Here is a 7,952-nt window from a genome sequence, read left to right as displayed (position 1 = left end):
GCAAGATCAGAGCCCCAGCTGGGACGATAGCCATAGGCTCCATCCTGGGCCACAGGTAAAGTCCCAAGGGCCACAGCCAGGTTAGGGGCCAATGATCCAGTCTTGCATATAAAGAGGGGCAGATTAAAAGGGAAAGTGTGACATTTCCTGACTCAGAGCCTCATTATGTTTAGTCATTTGACAATTATTAGATGCAATATCCCAGAAAATCTCTTTGCGGTGTTCATAGGGAACTTTTAGGAAAATGCTCTTTGCAGTTGTTTCAAATTATTTTCCAGTGTACAATGATAAATGTCTGCATTTACCAATGTAAACATTTTTGCATTCACTGTCTTCCGTTGAATTGGTTCTACTTTTGTAAGTAGCATGTCCTCATCAATATCAGGATGTAGATGACATGGGACAGCACAGAGTCTGTCCCCCACCCCAACCCCCCACCTCACCCCCATAGTAAGACCTGGTAAGCCCTGCTCAGACTGGAGTGGCGGGGTTGGGGGTGGGGATATCCAAAATGCTTCTGAGGGTTTCTATCTTTTGTCCCATGGTGTTGACTAGGTGTTTCCCCTTTGGGTGGTTGTTTAAATACCTGGGTGATTAATAGGATAATGGTAGAGAGTTAGCTGCTGAGAAGTTTGAAGATCCAGGGGCTGTTACCCTGTTGGTGTTGGTGTGTATGAGTGTGCATTTGAGGATGGGGATGCGAGAAGGTTAACTAGGAAAACCTTGAGTTCAATAGTGTCTCATGGCCAATTTTAATGCAAGAAAAGCAAAAGAAAGGAATTGGTCAAAGATATGATGTCCTAGAACAGAGAAAGGACCAATTAAACTGGCATTCTCTTTGGTATTATCAAGTTACTCTAGCGGACAAGCTTCTTGGGGTGGGCAGGGAAATAGAGGGACGTTCCATTTGTTGCTCTATGCACACAGTCTTCGTGGATCCTGTGCCATCCAACATATGTCTTAAGCAGGAAAGATATTTTAGATGATTAAATAAAAGGGATTTCCTACTTGCGTGATACATGAAGTAGTCTTTTTTTTAAATATTTATTTATTTATTCATGAGAGACGCAGACTGAGAGAGAGGCAGAGACACAGGCAGAGGGAGAAGCAGGCTCCTTGCAGGGAGCCTATTGTGGGACTTGATCCCGGATCACGATGTGAGCCGAAGGCAGGCACCCAACTGCTGAGCCACCCAGGCATCCCAGACATGAAGTAGTCTTTTGGGAACCCACGTAGGACTCACCCTCAAAGCAATGACAGACAACCAAGAAAGCTGCCTTCACAACTCCTGTTTTCTACAAATAAGTTCCTTTCTTGTGTGTTCTAATTTCTCTACATAGACATAATGGAGGACCTTAGAAATGCCCAGAAGCCAATGATATTGCGTTTAACATGGAGTAGATGATGATAAGTTTAAGTGGATTTATAACTAACAGCTCACACAAACTCAAGGGACGAGAATTAATGTATTTATACTAAACTTTGGACAGATCTTCAATGGTACACCACAAAGCCCATTTGGCAGCTTTTAGATACATCAAGTAAAGTGGGATAGCTACTGTACCTCACACCAATTCAGGAACCCCTCAAATCAGAGGGTCTAACACATTAGAATTTGTAAGGTTACATGATGCCATATGTAGAAAATATATGGATAGGAAAACACCTCACACAAACCCATATACAAATGAATTGACATAGTTGTCAAGGATCTATACCTACCTAAGAATTTATATTATACATACTGGAATAGGTGCCTGTCAAGGAACATGGGAGTGAGAATCCAGAAATAAAGGAACATTAATAACTAAAGTAAAACAAAAGAGTGGTTTTATAGGGATTAAGAATGATAATATGCCAAGAATTGAAGAGTATGGACATCACAACTATTTGTTCATGAGGTCCATAGAAAAAAGAGAATGAGGAGAATAAATGAATACTAGAAATGAATATTAAACCCAAAATGTTGATACAAATCTAGCTGAGACTCTATTATTTAATGGTGATATGAATGAAACAGTTTTGGGTTTTTAGTCATCTGTAGTTTGGGTCATCATTGTGATGTGGCTGCCAAAGAACAACTAACTCTGGCTGCATTCAAGGGAACAGAGTGCCCAGAACCAGAAAGGTTATAGGGTACCTCAACTCATAAAGTTTTCTCTAGTGGTGATAATCAGCTTTGGTTGCAAAAGTTTAAACTCCATTCTACATCCAATGAAGACAATCATGTCACAGGAAGAAGTTTAATATAATCCATCAGGGTATGTAACTTAATTTCATAGCCCAGGTGTGCAAAAATGAGTATGCTTTCATAATCTCCTGTTACAATTTCTGCTCTTTTCTCTCTGTTTTACTGAGTTGTGGGAAAGAGTATCAGTCTAAGCACCCCACCACAAGCTGTGATTCAGTTGTGGGGTATTAGGCGTTGCCCTTCTGTCAGTGATGGAGGCTACACACTTTTCAGTCATTGATCTTACAGGTAACTGATGAGACAGACAGTCCTTGTTCACATGTGCCTCATTCAGCTTAGCTACACTTGTCTGCTTTTTTGTCATACTGAGGCAGAGAGGCCTGGGGTGGAGCTGATTCTGGCATTAGCTCCTGCTAGACCACTCAGCTGTTCCTCCTTGGCATCTGGTTGTTTCTCCAGTCATCCTAATGGGAGGTAGGGTCCAGGTCGCTGCTTTTGGGAGCCCTAGAGTTGTCTCCCTTCTCTTCTACCCCAGGTCCTGGGAAATCTTCTTTTAGTAGGGGGGAAAGTCTTTCTCCCTTCTGTTCCTCAAGATCTTAACTTAAATTCCTTTAAAGTGTTAGGCTTTTGAAAAACAAAGCCATAAACATATCTAAGTTTTACTTTGCCTTATCCTTTTCCCAAAGTCACACAAAGATAGAGCTATCTCCTTGAAGAGAAAGGGGAAAGAAAAGAAACACAGGCAAAAACAAAACAAACAACAACAAAAAAAGACAACTTGATTCTTTTCTAGGCACAAAGGAAAGAACTTTGTAGTGACAAGAGTTATTTAATCATACAGTAGGCTGCCTTGGACATGAGTGTACCATCAGAGGATTTGTTTCCACTGATTTACATTTTAGTGATGTTGTAAAAAGTGTTTTAAGCATTGGATGGGAGATGGGATAAGCTAAGGTTTCTGCCTTGAATGAGAGAGTCTAGGATAACGGTAATCCTATTTTCTACCTTGTCAGGTGTTAAACAGCTGTGCATGGCAACTGGGAGGTTATGAAGTATCTAATAAAAAAAGGAAATTATTAAATTCGAAATATGATAGGAAGTACAAAAGCCTGTCACATGGTAGATGATCAATATATTGAGTAAAATTGTATTGTATTTTTAAAGAATCTGTTTCTTTGAGAAAATGAAACCATGTATTATCATAAATGCATGTAAGTTTAAAGCATACCTAAAAAAAAAAAAAAGCATACCTACAAAAACCAGAACCTATTTTTAGGACAAGAATTTTGATGACTCATCACATATTCATACCAGGTTATAAGCAAGAAAATGGAAGCCCTTCAAAATAAAAATGAAGCTTCACATAACAGGAATGTTTTGATACTTATAAAGTATATTAATATTTTTGCTTTCTCATTTTTAGCTGCCCCTCTTTAAAATAGTCAAATATTTTTTCTCCAAATTCTTTCACAAATTTACATGTCATCCTTGCACAGGGACAATGCTGAATCTTCTCTGTATAATTCCAGTTTTTAGTGTATGTGCTGCCAAAGCAAGCACTCTATTTTTTCAAATAACATGTATGTACCTAGGATCTACTATATTCCATTAAAATAATACAAGAGAAATATGGACAAAGACATAAGCACACAATTGATAACGAGTTGAACTTTTTAAATGACTAGAAATGATGAGGTCAGCCTGAATATCAATTTGACCTGATATTTTTTGCCCCACCCCATTCTGCAAGGAGTCTAACTTATAGTGGCTTACTGCTTCAGTAAAAATTTTGCAAATGCCCTAATGTTCCATTTTTTAAATATTGTATTTTGTTGTTGTTAATGGGGGCTGGAAGGTCAAGGTAAAGTAACTGAGGTGGTGATTGGGTATCTAGGTATCATCTGCAATCATTTCCAAAAAGAATAGATAATAATAGCGTGCAAACCTAGGAATCTGAACATTGCTTTACATCTCCCGGTCGTAAACTAATCAGTTAGCAGCTTTACTGTCCAAAGATGTGAACTACTGGATTTTTCTTCTCTATCTTTGTGCACAGTTCTATTTGCTGCTAACAGAGTTGTGATTTCCTCTACCCATTTCTCGTTAGAATGGTGCTGGTCCTCAGTAATGACTGTGAAATGGCATTGTGGGGAGCACGCAGCATTCCTAACTCTCTCTTACTATATACTGCTTTGAATCAAGCTGTGTAAAAAAAAATAGAATTAATAAAAAGGATATTTGAAAGCATTGAAAAATATACACACAAAAAATGAAAACTAATCACTTTCTCTCACTTTCCCCTCTCAAGATTTGTTCACAGAAAACCCAGAGTCTTTGCTGTTTACTAGGTTTGTCTTCCAGTCTTTTGTATCCAGAGAGTTCTTATGAGGAAGAAAGGCTCAGGGTTTGGGTGCGATGTGCTTCAAATAACTCTATTCTGATGATGAAGGGAATACATATATCATCAAGTAAGCCAAGAGCAAGCATTGACTTTTATCTTTCAATTACTTTCTTGAGGGGCACCTGGGTGGCTCAGTTGGTTAACCATCTGCCTTCATCTTGGGTCATGATCCCAGGGCCCTGGGATTGAGCCCCTGCTGAGCAGGGAGCCTGCTTATCCTGCTTCCCCTGCTTGTACTTTCTCTCTGTCTGTCAAATAAATAAATAAAATCTTTTAAAAAAATAAATCTTTAAATTCAGTAATTCACTGAATGAGAAAAGGGAGAGAAAAGAAATATAAGCAAAAATAAAACAAAAACAGCAACAACAAAAGACAGCTTCTATACATGCAATAAATATACATATTGAGCACCTACTATGTTACAAGGCACCATTCTCACGATGCCTGGGTGGCTCAGTGGTTGAGTGTCTGTCTTTGGGTCAGGGTATGATCCTGGAGTTCTGAGATCGAGTCCCACATCAGGCTCCCTGCTAGGAGCCTGCTTCTCCCTTGGCCTGTGTCTGCCTTCTTTCTGTGTCTCTCATGAATAAATACATAAAATCTTTATTTATTAAAAAAAAACGCAGAAAACAAAAAAACCAAGGCACTGTTCTCTGTACTGGAGATAAAACAGAGAGCAAAAAAAACTACAATTTCTGCCCTTGTGAAGCTCACATTCTAGTGGGACAAAACTGACTCCATAAAAAGTCAAGTATAGGGTATTTAGATGTAATCATCTTAGACATTGGGCATAACTTCTCTTAATTCTTGTGTCTATTTTGGTAAATTGTGTTTTAAGGAAATTTTTTATTTCATCTAAAATTGAAATTTGTTGTCATAAGTTTAAAATAACCTCTTATCTTTTTAGTATCTGTAAATTCCTTAGTGGTATTCCTTTTTTCATATGGATGGCTTATGTCTTACTCATTTTTTTTTTTTTTTGGTTCTGAGCAGTTTTAAAGTAAACCATATCCCCAATGTGGGGTTTGAATTCACAACCCCAAGATCAAGAGTCATATGTTCTGTGAACTGAGCCAACCAGATGCTCCTTTGTCTTGGGCACTTTTGCAAAAGGTGTATTGATTTTATTAGTGTATGCAAAGAAGTAATTGACTTTTTATTTTTTTATTTTATTTTTTTTGACTTTTTAAATTTACTATATGTCTTTCTGCTTTTGTGTTTATTAAAAATTTTTTTTGCCTTTTTATTTTTAATTTTTTTTTAAAAGATTGAATTTATTTATTCACGAGAGACACAGAGAGTGAGAGGCAGAGGGAGAAGCAGGCTCCATGCACGGAGCCCGGTGCAGGACTCTATACCCGGACTCCAGGATCACTTCCTGAGTTGAAGGCAGATGCTCAATCACTGAGCTCCCCAGGCATCCCAATTTTTGCCTTTTTAGTTAGTATGTGCAATTTCAGTATAGCCCTCTACCTACAAACTTTTTCTCTCTTTGTGTCCTTAAAAAATCTTGCCACTCAGTTCTGTTAAATTCTATTCAAACTCACAAGTACCTGTTGAGCTCTCAGAGTAAGGGGGCTCTGATAGGTGTTTTGGGAGTTATAAAAACAAAAAAAAATATTTAAACGTTGTCTGCCTTCAAAGAACTTCCAATCTATAGTTGTTAAACTTTGCACAATAGCATTTATATCAGTCAGAATATCCTGAAGTGTTATGGACTAGGGGAAGGAACTTGGTAAGGATGAGTTACAAAAAATACCTACTCTCTTAAAGAAGGTGCCATGGGGCTTTATACTGATGATGTTCTCTGAAGCTCTAGATGGAAGACTGGAGAAAGGAGATTTTATCAGGAATGACCAAAGATATGAATGACTGTGATACATTGGGGAGAAAGGAGAAATCTGACTTCTTTTAAGCAGAGAGTAATTTATGGTACATCATTGATTGTAAATCTGATTGAGGAGGAGAAATTGTTGAAGGTTTTAACTCAAGTTGAACATCAAGATTCAGAGTTTGACTCAGCATATTACCAAGACTATATTAATTACCAAGACCCTAAATTGTGTGTGTGTTCTGAGTGGGAAGTAGATGAGATGACAGGTTCTGTTAGGTAGTTTGTCAAGATTAGAAAGTTTGTCAAAGAGACAAAGTATTCAGGGTTGGGCTTCAGTTTTAAGAAAACAAACAAACTGATGTACATAAATTAGCATGGCTTTCCTACATCTTCAGAACAATTCTTGAACTAAAGATCTCATTCCTAATTGAGGAATGGCCTATGGGTCCAGTCCAAGGTGTCAAGAGGAATAACCCAAAGAATATGGTCTGCCCAATGGACACTATATTCAGTTTGTCAGCTGTTTATTGAATGCCTCTTTTGTACTTGGTATTGCTTTGGATCTTGGGAGATGAGAAAGACAGAATGTACCACTTGGTTCTGCCTGATTCACTGTTCAACATACACTGATTGAGCAACTGGCATGTTGTAAAGACTGCTGGTCCTTGGGGGTATCTTGTGATGTCTCCTTAAAAAATATCCTTTGCAGATAATTACTCACCTCTATATCCTGACCATTCTCATCTCTATTTCAGAATATTAAATGCTGTATGAGATGGAAACAAATTATGTCATTTACATTTAAGTAGAAGGAAATGATAACAAAAATATGAGATATTAGGAAGCAAGTGCTTGCTCCCATGGAGCCAAAAGAAATTTGCCCCACCATGGATAGATCCCAACTACTCATTGTCTTGCAGGTGTTGCTCTGTAGAGTGATGTCTTTGCTATTTCCTGAGAGGACAGTTTTCTGGCTTCTTGCCAGTCCTCACTTTAAGTCCATTTGTTGTGGACTTGGTGATATCATAACAGTTAAGTGAATTTCACAGTTCTTCCAAAAGCTGATGGGATGTCAAATCTGAGTTGCTTTTATATTTAATGTTTTCCTCTGAAATGTCATCTTATGTGTGTCAAAATAATAATGAATATACAACCAAAGGAACAAAGAAAAGGATCAACAAAACAATAGAAAGCTTATAAACATTTATTGAGCACCCAAATGAAGTTGGAGAAAGGTAGTTGGAATTGGAAAAGGAATAAAAAGATGATTTCGACTGACAGATCTTCTCCATATGTATTAAATATATGCTGATTTAAAGTCTAACGAATGCCTACTACACTTCTCATATAGCAGATCTTCTGTTAAGTCTTTTGAAAAATATATTATCTTGACACGTTTCACAGTAAATCAGTGGAGTAGTTAACACAACATTCATTTTGTATTTGCTAAAATAAACATCAGAAAAGTTAAGTAAGTCATACAACTAGTTAATGACAATGTTGATTTGGTGTAAAGAGCACAGCTG

General features: G+C 37.7%; 1 pseudogene; it reads right to left on the bottom strand.

Moving 5' to 3' along the window:
- Window positions 1-3,635: 3,635 nt before the first annotated feature.
- On the bottom strand, window positions 3,636-3,751 carry LOC144305002 (U6 spliceosomal RNA; annotated as a pseudogene).
- Between the last annotated feature and the right edge of the window lie 4,201 nt (window positions 3,752-7,952).

The sequence above is a fragment of the Canis aureus genome, chromosome 34 (assembly GCF_053574225.1).
Source record: "Canis aureus isolate CA01 chromosome 34, VMU_Caureus_v.1.0, whole genome shotgun sequence".
In the NCBI taxonomy this organism is placed as follows: domain Eukaryota; kingdom Metazoa; phylum Chordata; class Mammalia; order Carnivora; family Canidae; genus Canis; species Canis aureus.
The sequence above is the reverse complement of the archived record's forward strand: the minus strand, read 5'-3'. Positions and strand labels throughout refer to the sequence as shown.